Consider the following 18,481-nt stretch of genomic DNA (forward strand, 5'->3'; position numbering starts at 1 on the left):
ATTAGGTTCATTCTGCTGCCACCTACTGCCACTTACTCCATAACAGCGACCTCAGTATTCGTTAGATATCGTAGAGATCAGAATGGGGCGCTCCACGGAACTCACGGACTTCGAACGTGGTCAGATGACTGGGTGTCACTTGCGTCATATGTCTCTACGCGAGATTTTCACGCTGCTAAACATCCCTAGGTCCACTGTTTTCGATGTGATAGTAAAGTGGAAACGTGAAGGGACACGTACAATGCAAAAGCGTACAGGCCGACTTTGTCTCTTGACTGACAGACCGCCGACAGATGAAGGTCGTAATGTGTAAAAGACAGAGACCTATCCAGACCATCACAAAGGAATTCCAAACGGCATCAGTATCCACTCCAAGTACTATGACAGTCAGGCGGGAGGTGAGAAAACTTGGATTCATGGTCGAGCGGCTGTTCATAAGCCACACATCTCGCCGGTAAAAGCCAAACGACGCCTCGCTTGGTGTAAGAAGCGTAAACATTGGACGATTGAACAGTAGGAAAACATTGGGTGGAGTGACGAATCACGGTACACAATGTGGCAAACCGATGGCAGGGTGTGGGTATGGGAACACCCAGTGAACGTTATCTGCCAGCGTGTGTAGTGCCAACAGTGAAATTCGGATGCGGTGGTGGTATGGTGTGGTCGTGTTTTTCAGGAAGGGGGCTTGCACCCCTTGTTGTTTGCGTGGCTCTATCACAGCACAGGCCTAAATTGATGTTTTAAGCACGTTTTTGCTGCTCACTGATGAAGAGCAATTCGAGAATGGCGATTGCATCATTCAACACAATCGAGCACCTGTTCATAATGCTCGGCCTGTGCCGGAGTGGTTACACGGCAATAACATCTCTGTAATGGACTGGCTTGCACAGAGTACTGACCTGAATCCTATAAAACACTTTTGGGATGTTTTGGAACGGCGACTTCGTGACAGGCCTCACCGACCGACATCGATACCTCTCCTCAGTGCAGCACTCCGTGAAGAATGGACTACCAGTCCCCAAGAAACCTTCCAGCACCTGATTGAACGTATGCCTGTGTGAGTGGAAGCGGCCATCAAGGCTAAGGGTGGGCCAACACCATACTGAATTCCAGCATTACCGATGGAAGGCGCAACGAACTTTTAAGTCATTTTCAACCAGGTGTCCGGATACTTTTGATCACCTAGCGTATATATCTAAATCTTAAAAAATTGTTTCCTTTTTAAGTTAAGATGGTACATTTGTTAACATTTCACTCGTTAACAGTAGATGCAGAAAAAGCCAGTTAAGCGGTAGAGAAAAAAGTGAGATATGTTTGCAGGCTGTTTCCAGTGTCATCCAGTCTCTATACACTGAGCAACCAGTAACGAGAACCAAGGAGAAATTTCGAAAGAAAACTAAAAGTTCAGTGATAAGAAATGAAACCTCTGACATTTTCTTATCAGAAACGACAAAGGATTTGCCGTATCATTTGTGTGGAATACAAAGTCTGTTGAAAAGAAATTATAACATGAACACCGGGAAAAGTAAACCAACGGCAATGGAGAGCACACGAATTGCATCAGAACTCCTTGAGGGAATTAGGTTAGGAAATAAGAAAATGAAAGAAGTAGACGAGTTCTGCAGTTTTGACTGCCGAAGGGCAGTTGATATAAACTGTAAACTGCAATAGGCGAAAAGGAGAAACATTTTAACTTTTAATATAAAGTTAAGTCTCAGACAGTCTTTTCTGAAGATTATTTGTCTGGACGGTAGCCTTGTACGGGATAGAAACGTGAACGATAAACAGCAAAGATAAGAAAATGATGCGACTCATCTTTATGAATGTGGCGTTTCGGTCGAACGTCCTAGATAGATGGATCAGATATCTAACGGAAACGTACCTAATCGAATCAGGGAGATAAAAAATTTATAGCATCATAATAAAAGAACAAGCCCAATAGAATTGCTTATATTTGGCATTTTTTTATTTTCCGTAATTTTTCTTGAGCTGCCCTCCAGTTTGGTTCTATTGCACGTATAAATGATGCGTGTAAAGTTTGTGATTTGTAGGTTAAGAGAAAAGGTTACAAAGAGCCTTCAAAATCGGGGAGTTGATAAAAAACATCAATTCAGTAAAACATTTGGTTGACAAATTCATTCATTATGAACGCGTTCTCATGTTACAGATCGTATTAGTCAGGTGAGGTGATGGATCAGTGATCCCAAGACAAGCAGCACAGATCGAGCCGTTCCCCATTTACCATCCAATCCAGATTATCTCCGTCGTTGTGCACCTTCCTTGAAACTCAGCAGTCCTAGCAACGACAAAGTCTTCAAATCGTTTACAAGAGATATTTTGTTTACTTTTTTGTTATTCCCATTAAAAACTAGGAGCAAACTGCTGCCTGTCAAACAGACGTCAACGTTTTTCTTTTTCAATTTCTGTGTATAAATTGACTGTAGATCAGACTGCCATCCTCGCTGAAGGGAACTGACGAGTTATCGGAATAAAGTACGGATTCCAATAGAGGAGCTGAGCAACTCCATACCAAACGTAGGTAACAACGGAGGCAACTGCAGAAACATGCTGAAAGATCGTCGGACGTTCATGATAAAAAAGAAACACATACTGTTCAAAAACTAGATGACTTTCCAGCATTGGTCATGGTAGTCTTTTTTATATCAACGCTACTGCTGACAACCATTTTAGATCAACCAGCGATTGAAAGGACGGCTTTAGTTAATGTATGGATTCGATCACCAGCGACTTAAGAAAGAGAGAAGCACCTGGAGAGGCATATGACAGCGGACCGAGGCAGGTGGGAAGAAGTGAGAGGGAAGCGAATATACATTTCATTAACTCAATAAGTCCGTTTTTTATAAATTTTATGCTTATACGAACTGTGAAATAAAAGAAAAAGCCACTACTCATTCAGTGCTGTTGATTTTACTCATATTTCGGCCGTTTAAGTTGGTGTCGTTGAGATATTTTTATCGGATTTTCTCAGTCCAGCTTAATGAATTGATGAAAACAAGTAGTTTGGAGCAAGTTCCAGGAATATCGAATGATAGTACTAAAATTCCACAAGTAAAAGAGAGAAGAGAACTTTAAACAGTGGAGACTCCTAAGCTTGCAACTGTCACTGATAAGTGAAGGATCAGTGACAAGTAAGCAGTTCTCATCCTGACAGGTATAACAGAAGCTCTAGATCAAGACACTGGGGATTTTACAGTCTACAGGAATTCTCTTTTTCCGTGAGAAATTTAGCTATAAAACAGGCAAATGAAATCAGGACCTATTATAGAACAAGAAATTGCTGGCTGCTACCGTTAGTTGAGATCGTAAATTGCTACGATCATTAACAGTTAACGAGACGATAGACTGTTTTTGCATGGAACTCTTACATTGTGGTACTGAACAACTACTGGAGAGCCTGCATCGTGTTCTACGACTGCCAAAGATTAGATTACAGGTATATATGAAACTCTCACTGAATGGGGTCTTCATTTCTATGTCAAAGCGTTAGTGTTTGATTCAACAGAATCGAATAAGTGAACATTTAGAGGTGTATGTAGAGTTGTTACTTAACTTGCAGGATTCAGATATATGAACTCATTCTCAAAAAATTTTTTGAGGGAAGTGGGTTGCGGACGCAGAGATCCGACAGTAACAAACTTTTAAAAAAATTAAAAACGCTTCATATGTAATCGATAATAAATTCCAATCTGGAGTTCGGCGAAGCTCCATTTCGTGGAGTTTTTTCCGTTCCCCAGGGGCTATCCATCATGCAAAGTGGGTAGCAAAGCCATTATTGCTTGAATTTATTTATATTAAGCGATGAGTTTAAATTAGTACCGCGAGAAGAAGATACAATTTGTGATATTTGTATTTTCATAATCAGTGTCAACGACAAAGCGTACTTTCTGTCCCTTTTGCAGGCAGATTGACGTATATAGAGTTCAGTAACCTTTCAGTACTTTTATAAATATCATGTTGTTGTTTGTGATATCTCTCGTATGGTTTTACAGAAAATGAAGAAACCTTTTATGGTACCTGCCTCCTGAACCCATCGCCACAGCATTCTTTAATACTAATTTGCCTTCTCATTCAAAAATGGAAATGGTTAATGCATTGTCTCACGAGGAAGAACCACCAGTCAAATATTTTATAAGGGTTGAAGCTGGAACAGACAAATCTCAGAAATCGTCAATAGTGAGATTGAACTGTTTCAACCAGTAAAACAGGATTGGACACTTCCACCGTATTTAACTTGAGCGTTGTGTTCCTGCCGACAGAACCTTTGCAGTGGCACGAAAATTCTCATCAACGCTCTTTTTCTTCCGTAGTTATTTGTTGAATGTATTTCAATCTCAGACTCCCCCCACAGTTCTCGCTCTCTACATCTCCTTCTAGTACCACAGAAATTATTCCATGATGTCTCAATATATGACTCTCAACACATGTCCTATCACCGTGCCTCTTATTCTTGTAAGTAAACATATTCTCCTTTCTTCGCCAATTCTGCGCAGAACTTCTTCACTTCTTATCAGTCCACCTAATTCTCGTATTCCTTCTGTAGCATCACATCTCAAACGCTTCGATTACCATATTTTCTGGGTTTCTCACGGTCTATCATTCACTACGATACAATGCAGTGCTCCAAACGTACCTTCTAAGACATTTCTTCGCCTTAGGTCGATGTTTGTTACAAGAAGACCTCTTTTAGCCAGAAACCTTCTAGAACTACTAAATAAACTGAATGTTGTAAATGAGTCGCCGAAAGAGGTGTCAAGCTTACGGAAGACTATCGTAAAATATTTGTAATAAACTAATAACACAAACAGTATTTGCTTCATGTGGCATCCCGGTATCGCCATAGATTTCCAGGGCAAAAACAAAAGTTACGTAAGAGAAAACTTGATTTTCTCTTATAATGTGCCTCGCAAACATTGCAATTATAATATCATCAACTAAATTATTGAAGTTAAAACAAGAATTCATGAAACTGATTGGTTAATCAGCTGTTTCAATGTAATATTCCTTGAGATAAAAGGTAAATGATGTTTTATGTGATTTTGTTTTATTTTATATATCTATTTTTTTTCAAATATAGTTCTATAGGAGGACCACTTCTTCTTTTCCTGTGAACCCCAAATTACACACAACTCATTTTTTGTGCAATGAACCGAACGTAAAAGTCACCACAAACAAAAAAATCTAACTTGAAAAATGAACCACCCTTATGTGTAAGCACAGTTATTCGGTCCTCTAGAAGGCCTTTAGTGTTATACTTTTAAACTATTATTTACATTTAGTTCATGGTGCTTCATGGGGTGTATGGCATATGTTTCTTCTCCTTTTCGCAAAGTGACAGTGTAACACGAAGGGATAGAGGAGGTAGCTTTTATAGCATACTCTCTGTATAAAGTGTCCTGGATAAGCTTCATAATTTTCAGTATAGCTTCAGCCACAGAGTATATCCTCGGTAGAAGAGTAAAACATCCGTTCTATAGAGACAGAAATGATTTATTAGGGTCCCTTTTGTTTCAACATTCAAAATAACGTTTCATGTTGGAACAGCATTAATGAGAATTTCTGGTGAAAGTTAGTCGAAGGGCGCGTTAGGTTTTGTGCCATTTGTGTCTCGTGAAGTGCTCATACTTTCTGTGATACAAAAATAATACCTACCCCTGGTAATTTTTTGGTGCACACAGGACGGATGAAAAAGACCGGACAGTGCAGTAAAATTAAGTTTGGAATTAATTTCTTACGTCCCATGGGAGGTTACGGAAGAGCAACACTTGGCATTTTCATGCAAGTCGCGAAAAATTGCACATCTGCACGCAACCTGTCTCGTAATACATCACGCTTCCATTCCGGTAATGAGTTCCTCAGTGATGCTTTGCACGAATTCCCTACATGAAATGAGTGTATTGTAAGTGTCTGAATTCTCAAAATATGCAATTTAAGATCACAGAAAGTACCCAAAAAGGAAATTGGCTGAATAATGAAAAACCTCACCTTTTGTCATTCATTGGATTAAAGTACTGACATTCACCACTACTGATCATTTTCAGTTGTGAAACCATTTTCTAGTTGCTGTATGTAGCTGTTGATTAAAATAACCTATTATTTTATATTCAACACTACTGCACATATTCAGCCATGTAGCCATTTCCAAGTAGTTACGTAGCAGCGGTTGGATTAAATTTTGAGATCACCATTCGTGCGCAATTTTCGCAGTATGGTCATTTTAAAGTGATTGTATAGCGTAACCTAATTAATGCACATATTTGGGTTAAAACAGTGTGATCGTCATGTGACACAGTGGGAAAAACATATGTTGCCTTTTGCTTAACTATAGTGTCGTAGAGTCCTGAAAATGTGGAAACCACAAAAAGTAAGTAAACACAAATTACGTACACCACCTCCACACAAGAATTTAAAAAGGCCATCACGAGTAACATGCCCTTACAAACAATATGAAAAGCTGTTTTTCTAAAAACCAATTACATTTACATAGATGGCTTATGATGGTGGGTACATTGTACCACTACTAGCAATATCTTTTTCTGTTCCGCTCACAAATACAGCAAGGGAAAACGATGGTCTATACGCCTCAATACGTGCCAATACTTCTGTTATCTTATCTTTGCCACGATGGTGTCAGCAAAAATGTTCTGCTGTCATATTCAAATACTGGTTCTCTATATTTTGAGTTAAGGAGCAATACCAAGTGGGTTGAGGTATGACGGGGGACTGGGACTGAGGAGGAAGGCGTATTAGGTTAGTCCATGGAGCTGTACAAAACCAATGTGTAAGGCAGGCTTAGTGATTCGTGCATCTGCCTAATGAGAAAGGGACCTGTGTACAAATCCTAGAACTACTCGGTCCGAATCGGCCTTGGAAGGCCAAACGGTACCGACCGGCCGCCGTGTCATCCTCAGCCCACAGGCATCATTGGATGCGGATATGGAGGGTCATATAGTCAGCACACAGATCTCACGGCCGTATGTCAGTTTACGAGACCGGATACGCTACTTCTCAATCAAGTAGCTCCTCAATTTGCCTCACAAGGGCTGAGTGCACCCCCCGCTTGCCAACAGCATTCCGCAGACCGGATGGTCGCCCATTTAAGTGCTAGCACAGCTCAGCAGCGCTTAACTTCGGTGATCTGAAGGGAACCAGTGTTATCACTGGGGCAAGACCGTTGGCGTTCAAATCCTAGCCTTGGTACAAATTTTCATTCGTCACTTGAGTCCGCATATATGCTTCATAGATATTTGAGATTTGAAAAGGTTTCTGGAACCACATAGTTTCATTTGAAAATGGTTGATATTTGTATCCCGCTGGTAGCCACGTAACGGCAAGCGCCAGAGATACAGTGGTTAGACGGAAACACAACGAAATCAGTAAGCCTGATGGCGTGGTTCGAGGACGGCCAACGAAATCAAGCATTCCGGTGGTTTGTGGACTAAATAATAGGCAATACTCTGTTCGAAAAGAAGAGGAAGTGGTATACTTGGAAAGCGCCAGGAGGCACAGGAAGATTTCAGGTAGGTTATATCTCTGTCAAACGAAGATTACGAAATCAGTTAATGGATTGTAAGGCGTATTCAGGAGCAGATATAGAATCTGATCACAATGTAGTAGTGATGAAGAGTAGGCTGAAGTTTAAGAGACCAGTCAGAAAAAATCATTGCGCAAAGAAATGGCCAACGGAAGTAGTAAGGAATGAAGAGATACGCTTTCAGAGGCTTCAGGTACTGCGATAAGCAATAGGCAGTTCACTGGAAGAGGACTGAACATCGCTAAAAAGGTGCAACGAAGGTAACTGCGAAGAAGTGCTTCAGTTGATGAAAGAAGGAAGTACGAAAATGTTCAAGGAAATTCAAGAATACTGAAATACAAGTCACTTACGAATGAAATAAATAGGAAATGCAAGGAACCTAAGGAGACATGGCTGCATGAAAAATGTGAAGAAATCGAGAAAAACATTATAGTCGGAAGGACAGTCTCAGCATATAGAAAAGTCAAAACAACCTTCTGTGAAACTACAAGCAAGCGTGGCTTAGCCGGCCGGAATGGCCGAGCGGTTCTAGGCGCTACAGTCTGGAACTGCGCGACCGCTACGGTCGCAGATTCGAATCCTGCCTCGGGCATGGATGTGTGTGATGTCCTTAGGTTAGTTAGGTTTAAGTAGTTCTAAGTTCTAGGGGACTGATGACCTCAGAAGTTAAGTCCCACAGTGCTCAAAGCCATTTGAACCTTTTTCTATGCTACTGCAACTGTAAACCACAAACACCGATTTGCTATGAAGTATGTTATGAACGACACTCATATCTTCCGAATATTCTTCAAATAAATGTTTACGCACATAAATACGCACTGCATTCTCCAATTTAATGAGGATTCTAAACAGAGACAAACACTCGCTAGGCCGGCCGAAGTGACCGAGTAGTTCTAGGCGCTTCAGTCTGGAACCGCGCGACCGCTACGGTCGCAGGTTCGAATCCCGCCTTGGGCATGGATGTGTGTGATGTCCTTAGGTTAGTTAGGTTCAAGTAGTTCTAAGTGACTGATGACCTCAGATGTTAAGTCCCATAGTGCTCAGAGTCATTTGAACCATTTGATATACTCGCTAATATCCGAAAATTCTCGGAAATGTATCATTTCTCACGTAAGTATACTCTAATGAAGGCAGTTAACGATTGTTTTTGACCAAGGACATTGTTGCTAAATGTTTCTAAAAAGTATAAATTATTTTACAGTTGACTACACAGCGCAAATTATCCGCAGAGCTAGCAAATGTATCATTGTAGCTCTTCATTTGTATGGAGACCTTATAAGTGGTACGTTCCTCTTGGGAAGGTTATTTGTTCAAAGGAAAGGAGGTGAGAATGTATTGTGTTTCTTAATATTTTGAGGTGGGACTTTGGTTTACATTCAGTCCGGTTGCATCATTTATTGAAACTATGTCTCCTAATTCCACGCAATGGCTAGGTGTCCTGTACATCATACAAGCTAACCGAGACTGTGGGTGTCGGAAACATATCAAAAACGCCTGTACATTTATTTGAAGAATTAGATCCATGACAATAGACAAATTATTGCAACTTAGCAATGGTAGAAAAGGTGCATTGAATTAAAATAAAATATTGTTAAAAAACTCTAAAACACACACTGTTGACATCCCTGAAGGATCCCTTCAAATCGTAATGCGAAGAGGGCATATACCGTCGTATTCGCGACTTTCACAAAACTGGCTTTCGAAGAAACGAAATGACTTACCGAATACGCATGATTAACCAAAATTATCACCAACCGAATATATATTACTTAGTCCAAACAACCGTTCGTAACCGGATTTGAGGTTTTACTTTTCAAAATTTGTAGCTGATAGGCTCTTTCACCGTACGAAATTACATACCAATGCAAACAACTGCACTTAGTGCTACTTGACAATAAATCAATAAATGAGACAGGCGTGTCTCTAGGCTGACTGGGGCAACGGCCTTCCCGCAGTGGGTACACCGGTTCACGTCAGATGGTTCAAATGGCTCTGAGCACTATGGGACTTAACTTCTGAGGTCATCAGTCCCCTAGAACTTAGAACTACTCAAACCTAACTAACCTAAGGACATCACACACACCCATGCCCGAGGCAGGATTCGAACCTGCGACCGTAGCGGTCGGGTCACGTCAGATCACCGCAGTAAGAGCTGTTGGGCGTGGCCGGCACTTGGATGGGTGACCGTCTGGGCCGCCATGCACTGTTGCCATTTTTCGGGATACACTCAGCCTCGTGATTCCAATTGAGGAGCTACTCGACCGAATAGTAGCGGCTCCGGTCAAAGAGAACCATCATAACGACTAGGAGAGCGGTGTTCTGACCACACGCCCCTCCTATCTGCATCCTCAGCTGAGAATGACGGATTGTCCCGATTGGCCACTTGTGGCCTGAAGGCGGAGTGCTTTTATAGGCTGACAGGGCACGGCAGTCCATTCTCCAGATTGCAGATATGACAAAAGCACTGTGACCCGGGCGTGCTTCTACAGAACGGGCCGTTTTGCCGCCCTTCTTTTCTTGGGGAAAATTCTTGAAAACTGACAATCCCTAATTTATTTGTTAAATTATATTTAATCAACTTCTAAATTAAGACTATCATTTAATAGCGGCAGATGGCAGAGAGCGTATAATTCTGACCTCCATCACTGAGAACATTGTTCATCACGTTACAAAAATAGCGGAAGAACGTTTTCCAAAGCAACATCTGCCTATATCTTGTGTAGTTTCTACAGTTGCCCAAGTAGAAAGCTCACGCTTCAAAAGCCGTTTTAACTTCAAGAAAGTGAAATGGAACGTTTACAGAGAAGAACTGGATCTTGAGAGTACAGACCCCCCCCCACCAAAAAAAAATACAAATAATTTGTCGAACTTGTAAAGGAAACGTCAAAAGGCATATTCTTTGTGGATGTAGGACCCAACTTATCTCTGGCCTTGACTAAAGCTCACAAAAGTTCTTGAGCGACTACAGTAGCAAGTCCACTGCAGGTTGTTCCTCATCAGATACAGCTTAAGCGGGAGAAGAACTACCCTGAAACATAACTGAACAGGGAAGGAAGGGATGGCCTGAATTACTGTTTTATACATACATGAAACAGAACAATCGAAGAGCATGGAAGCTGATAAAAATTATTAACGATTCTGCGAGCCCACTGTTGTGTACAAACGTCACTCCGGATCATATTGCTCACCAATTGCTACTGAATGACAAGACAGAAGGCGACTAGAATGAATCTCAGGCGAACTTAGGAGGAGAGAGCTAATCTCTAGAAACTCCATTCTCACGTGGTGAATTGGGAAGAGCAGTGCGGTAACTGAAAGAAAATAAAGCAGCAGGCACATGTGACATACGCTGAAGAAATAAAGTAGTTTGGACCAAAAATTAACGAATGGCTAGTGAGGATGATGAACAGATGTTTGGAAACATTTCAGGTACCGAAACCGTGAAGAATGATTCTGTCAAGAATGGCAACCATAATCGATACAAAACGTACCCCTAAAAAAGTTGGGTTCAGACCAGGGAAAGCATGTTGTAGTCAGATACTAAATCTGACTCAACATATTGAATATGGTTTTGAAAGGAAATTTATAACTGCTGCTATGTTTGTAAACCTTTCTGTTGCATATGACACAGTAAAACACCAACGACTCCTCACAACAATCTACGAAATAACGAAGAACATTCGACTGAGTAACATGTTAAGAGGGATATTTCAAAATCGGAGATTCTACGTAACCCTCCAAGAGAAGAAAAGTAGATGGGGAAATCAAAAGAATGGAGTACCACAAGGGAGTGTTATTCCCCTATTTTGAACAATATGTGTGTAAATGACAAGCCTCACCAGCCGGAAATAAAGAGACTCACATACGCAGACGACACTGCCTTTACTGCTCAAAGAAAAACATTTGAACAGGTTGAAAGAAAACTGACCGAGGCTTTGCTTGCCTTGGGGAGGTACTGTGAAGAGAACCACCTGCGAACCAGCCCAGAAAAAATTCATGTATGCGCATTCCATCTGTGTAATAGAGAAGCCTCAATACAGCTGGAAATAGAGTGGAGGGGGGTTATACGACAACACTGCACCAATCCAAAATACTTGGGAGCTGCCCTAGACCGTACACTGTCATTTAAAGACACTGCATTGCCCTGAAAGGAAAATATATGCAATAAACAATATTATTTGTAAAATGACTGGTTCAACATCGGTAGCAAAACATGAAGTTCTTCGATCATGAACAGTGGGACTCTGTTTTGCAGCCGGAAAACATGCAGCATCAGTGCGGCAGGCGTCTAGCCACTCCAAACGAGTTGCTTTAAATGAGACTGTCAGGACTGTCACCAGATGCCTGAGACCTAAACATGTCCACAAAATTTACCCACTTGCGACCATAGCACCAACAAATATCACGTGCAAAGTAACCAGTGAAACAGACAGGAAAAAGCAGAAAATCAACTCATAGCACTTAAAGTACAACTACCAAACCGTTCAAACTCGTCTTACGTCAAGGAAGAGCTTTATCCAGCGGACAGTAACGCTTGAAGGCCGAGCTGACACCTGCCCCCTATCTTTATGGTTGGACTCTCTGCAAAATAAAAACCTGCGCCCCTAAAGACGATATCACACGAGGGCAGAAACTACATGGAGGGCAATGAATACATCAAAAACTTCAAAGTAAACATGGTTAAGAGAGGCTGCTCTGGGGATGACCACTGTGAATGTGGGGAAACACGATAGAACATTTGCATATGTACCCACGAATGAAGTTTGTTTGCACAGTGGAAGATCTATTTTTGTGCGATCACAAGGCCATTAAAGCTGTAGAGTTTTGGAGGAAGAGAGTGTAAATGTTCTTGACCGGATACGAAAAGTAAAGCAAATAAGTAACCGCTGATGTTAACATTCTAAAATTTTATTGGATGCCAGCTGAGGTAGTCAGTAATTTAGGAAGTTTATTGATTGTTCTGAATTTGCGCCACAATCAATCAAGCATAAATGATGAAAGTAGGATTTTTTATTACTAAGGCCTCTCTTAAACTTTCATTCACATCATAAAAATAAGTCATTCAACACTCACACATTCCCTAATGTTACATTAAATCTTAGTTACCGTACTGAGGCGTATGTACATTTATAGTTGAATGACAACTGCAATCTCTCAAAGCACGTTTCAGAAACGATGTGTTACACAGTCTTTGTGAAATATTTGTAGACAAGTCCGTAACATTTTCAGCTTTTACAAGTATTGAAACGTGATAGAGAAATCAGAGTAATTACAACTTGCTACCGATATCCTTGAGAGTTTAAACGACAACTGCGATTTCCTAAGCAGTGTGACATAATCCGGTCAATCTTTTCTTAACGCGTATAGTGCGTTAAACAAATATAACATTCATGTCTACGGCATAGTCAGTCGATATACTGTAAAAGATATGATATATCAAGATCCTGGTGTAAGTATGTGATGCTGTTTCTAATTTGTAACATCACTGAAAAAAAAAGAACGGGTGCTATTAGGACGTGCTCCGTGACGGATCCGTACAAACTTAATTATGTATATAAATAGATAACCATTCTATGAATCGAGAATCTCGATGATTTTTGCTGGTGTACAGTGAGGGCCGATACTGAATGGATTTATTAGTATAAAGTTCCGATGATGGCGGCTTTAGTTTCGGCGAAACCGGTAATCATGGAATATAAAGAATTCCTGCGATCTTTGGCTAACAGTTTATTGTTTTGGAAAGTTTGATTTTTATTTTTTCACTTTATGTTCGTCAGTGCCTTCTGCCTGGAGGTAAGCTGCAGCATCTCAGTCACGTTGCCCAGAACCGGATAGAACCACCCTGAAACTCACGTGTTGAACCATCAGCAGCTGAACTCACGTGTTGCTGACGAGGTAACGCTACCGAACTACGTGTCTTACGATCTGACCGACCAATAGGGAGGCTTTGAGGCGATCAAGTGGGGGTGGAACCGCAGCCGGCTGCCGGAAGCGGACATGCCGTTCGGTCTCTCTTCTGCTGGCAGCTTCCAAACCGACCAGACGCCCTCCTCACCTGTTCTCTTGGGCGGCTGCTCATTCTGTCTCGGCGGCTTCTCCAGGCCTGCCTTTCTTTACGGCATTAATACTTCACACAGATTAAACTATGTTTTATTCTTCACCTCAACGGTGCCTACTGCTTTCCCCTCGTGGCCAATCCTGACGTATTAACACATGTTATCGAAATTGAAACTGGTAACAAATTGGCGCCGGGAATCCCGAACTTTCGAGAATGCTTCAATTTCGTTTGAAGTCGAATAATAAATGAAAAATAAGTATTTGTTCCTGTGATATAATTACAAGTTAATGATTTTTGGATTTTTTCCCTTTCACTTTTATTGTGAAACCTTCCTTCCCGTCAAATTTCATGATTCTAGATCAAACGGAAGTACGCTACAGGCTTTAATGATTGATATATGAGATGAATTCGAAGTTGCAATACGATCAACCATGAACTGTATAAAGAAACGACAATGAAAATTTGTGCCGGAATGGCACTCGAACCCCGAATTCCCGCTTTACGCGAGCGGTCGCCTTAATCGCTTTGGCTGTCCCTGCACGACTCACGCCCAGACCTAAACCTCCACATATCGCTGCTCATACCTCTAAGCCCGTGCTCGTATACACACATTACGTATTTCCCGTACAGGAAAGAACATTTTAATCGAATTTTTTTAAAGGACATTTTATTTACCATTTTCAAGTGGTACTGCAAAAGCTTTTGTTTCCCCACACGTCGGACTTAAAATCCTCCGACATGTATACAAGTCATCGTCAGGGAGTGATATGTGCTGAAGCAAAATATTTTGCAGTGCCACGTGAAAATGCAAAGGCCGAAATTGCAATAGTGAACTAAATAATTTCTACAGTCAACGGCGAATATGATGTCCTTTAAAAAATTCTACATGACTGTGAACCCCGACCACGAGAAGCCAATTTTAATTGAAAGTCGCTGCCTGGTATTGCCTTGATAAATACGATATTACATGCCCGAAGGAACATTGCATCGTTCTTCTTAACAACGCACGCAGTGCAGTATCGTATTTAATGAGTGAGAGAAATCGCCGTATCATTTGACTGCACTGACTTAATCTTCAGTTTTTTTTACACCGCCAAGGGACCGTAGACCTTATTATGTGGAATAAATTTCAATCAGCCGGCCGCTGTGACTGAGGGGTTCTAGGCGCTTCAGTCTCGAACCGCGCTGCTACTACGGTCGCAGGTTCCAATCCTGCCTCGAGCATGGTTGTGTGTGATGTCCTTAGGTTAGTTAGGTTTAATTAGTTCTAAGTCTAGGGGACTGATGACCTCAGATGTTAAGTCCCATAGTGCTTAGAGCCATTTTAACAATTTAAATTTCAATCTGATGTGTCTACCAGTTCTTAAGAAAAAGGCCTTTTAACAGACGGACAGACTGACAGACAGATGGACGGACGGACGGACAACAAAGTGATCCTATAAGGGTTCTGCTTTTACCGACTGAGGTACGGAACTCTAGAATTTAATTCTGTCAACAATACTGATAAACATGGACTCAAAATCTACCGCACTAGTACAAGTTTACATGCCAACAAGCCCTGCATATGATGAAAATAATGAAAGAATGGATGATGGGCTAAAGCAAATCAAATAATTAAAAGGAAAATGTATCATTGTGATAGGGACAGGAATTAGATAGCAGATAAAGGACAAGAGGAAAACTGTGGGACAACATCGACAGGGTGAGAGAAACGAAACGAGGAACCGCGAATTAGAATCTTTTACCGAACGCAATATATCGTCGCTAATATGTGGTTTAAAAATCACAGAAGACGGCTGTGTAAGTGGAATAGACGTGGGATCACCGGAAGATTTCCTATAGATCACACAATGGTAACACAGAGCTATCAAAATTAGGTCTTAAACTAAAAAACACTTACAAGGGCCAATGTGAATTCGGTTCATAATTTGTTTGGAGTCACAGTTTAGAACTAAGGAAAAAGCAGAAATGTGGGAAATTAAGGAGATGGAACTTGGATAAGATGACAGAAAAAGAGATTGTTGAGAAGTTTCAAAAGGAACATTCAGCTTTATAGGCAGACTAAGTATTGCACGCAGAAGAGGATTAAATAGATAAAAGACATCTCCTTGTAGAAATCACTAGATAAGGTCCGAAATCTAGTCAACGAAAGGAGAGAATATAAAACTGCAGCATATAAAGCAGACAAAGCGGAATGTAAACGCCTAAAATAATTATACCGACAGAAAGTTCAAAATGGATGTCCGACAATGGCTAGAGGACAAATTTATGGCTGTTAGAAATAAGCATTACCAATGAGAAGGTAGATGCCGCCTATTGGAAAATTAAAGAGACCTTCGAAGGAGAGAGAAGAAGCGGTACGAGAATTAAGTCTTTAGATGGTAAATCAGTTCTAAGCACAGAAGAGAGAGAGAGAGAGAGAGAGAGAGAGAGAGAGAGAGAGAGAGAGAGAGAGCAGAGAAGTGGAAGAAATATGTAGGGGTTCTATATATGGTTAGTAAACACAAGAAGAATATTATAGAAAGACAAGTCAAAATTAGTAAAGTTCCGTGAGAAGGATCTGACACAGGTCTGACAGACCCAAGTGGAAACAAGACCCCAAGAGTAGACGATATCCCTCAGAATTACGGAGACCTCCGGTCTCCAAGATATATAGGAAAGGGAAAACACCCTGCGACTAGTTAAAGAATGTAATAATTATAATTCCAAGCAATACAGGTGTAGACAGTTTAACAAGTCGAGCTTGAAAAATATTGAAACACATTATTTTCAGAGGAATGAAGAGACTGGTAGAAGCTGACCTCGAGGAAGGTCAGTTTTCATTTTAGAGAAGTACAGGGACACGTGAGGCAGTACTGAGAATTTATTCTCGTAGCAAAGTGCAAATATTTACGTAAGTATTTTGTGTGGTGTTTGAATACATGTTGTTCATCCATTCTTTCAGTCTTATCATCATATGTAAGGCTTGTCGGCATGTAAACTTGTACTACTGCGGTAGATTTTGACTCCATGTTTATCAGTATTGTTGACAGAAGTTCAGAGAGCGAATCCTATTCGCCCCCCCCCCCCCCCCCTTTCTTTCAGCAGATATGTAGAAGAAAGGCATACTGTAGCAACCCAGCAAATAGACGAAACCGACCCAAGTAACGCAAATATGGCTTTATTCATAAACCTCTGCACAGTCGCGGAAATAAGTCTCTCGTGAGTCCATATATAACAAGACAAAAGAATCATACAGAATGTGAACCATAATCGATACACAGAACGACTGGTGTGAGGCAGTACAAAGTAAGAGAACACCGTGCTCGTAAGTTAGCGCTGCTCCGTGCATATATACACTGAAGCGCCAAAGAACCTGGTACAGGTAAGCGTATTCAAATACAGAGATATGTCAACAGGAAGAATGCGGCGCTGCGGTCGGCAACACATAAATAAGACAACAAGTGTCTGGCGCAGTTGTTAGTCGGTTACTGTCACCTCAGTGGCAGGTTATCAAGATTTAAGTGAGTTTGGACGTGGTGTTACAGTCGGCGAACGAGAGATGGGATACAGCTTCTCCGAGGCAGAGATGAAGTGGGGATTTTCCCATACGATAATTTCACGAGTGTACCGTGAACATCAGGAATCTGGTAAAACATCAAATCTCGGACATCGCTGAGGCCGAAAAAAAGAACGGGACCAGTGACGACTGAAGAGAATCCTTCAACGTGATAGAAGTGCAACACTTCCTCAAATTGCTGCAGATTTCAATACTGGGCAATCAACAAGCGTCGGCGTGCGAACCATTCAACTAAACGTCACCGATTTGGGGTTTCGACCCGAAGCTCCTCTCGTGCACCCTTGATGACAGCACAACTTAAAGCTTTACGCCTCACCTCGGCCGATCAGCACCACCATAGAACTGTCGATGACTGGAAACATGTTGCCTGTTGATCGGATGAGTCTCGTTTCAAATTGTATCGAGTGGAAGGACGTGTACGGGTATGGAGACAACCCCGTGAATCCATGGACCCAGCATATCAGCAGGGCACTGTTCAAGCTGAAGGAGGCCTTTTAATGGTGTGGACCGTGTGCAGTAGGAGTGATATGTGTCCCCTGATACGTCTAGATACGATTCTGACAGGTTACACGTACGTAAGCATTCTGTCTGATACCTGCATCCATTCAAGTCCATTGGGCATTCCGAAGGACTTGGGCGACGGATTTGGTTAATTCCAGCAGGGCAATGCGACACTTCACACATTCAGAATTGCTACAGAGTGTCTCCAGGAACACTCTTCTGAGTTTAAACACTTCCAATGACCACCAAACTCTCCAGACATGAACATTATTCACCATATCTAGGGTGTCTTGCAACCTGCTGTTCAGAAGAGATCTCCACCCCTCATACTCTTACGGATTTATAGAGTGCTCTGCAGGATCATGGTGTCAATTCCCTCCAGTACTACTTCAGACATTAGTGGAGTTCATGGGTTCGAGGCGGAGGATGGCGGGGCGGGCTTTTGCGACGGGAGCCGGATTGCGAACCGGTAGCTTCCGGCAGTGAATGGGGTCGCAGCTGAACAAAATGGTGCGCCACCAGCCCGTTTGACGTTCGCATGTCAGAAAGATGGCGTACCTGTGGGTGGACAGTAGTTCCGATTATCCACTTGGTATGACGACCCCACCCTCGCTCCCACACCGGCGATCCCAGCGGAAGCGACCATACGAACCCGACCGCGGCAGGTGCAGCGCAGGCCACAGAATGTGGAGAGGCGTCCGTGGCTAGCAGCCTTGAAGCCACGATATGCGTGAAGCGACAGGTTCTAAGAAAGTGGAGAAGGGAGTAGTTCAGCGAAGATTCTACAAACTTTTTCGTTTGGGTCTTGAAC

This window comes from Schistocerca piceifrons, chromosome 2 (genome assembly GCF_021461385.2).
Source record: "Schistocerca piceifrons isolate TAMUIC-IGC-003096 chromosome 2, iqSchPice1.1, whole genome shotgun sequence".
Taxonomy (NCBI): domain Eukaryota; kingdom Metazoa; phylum Arthropoda; class Insecta; order Orthoptera; family Acrididae; genus Schistocerca; species Schistocerca piceifrons.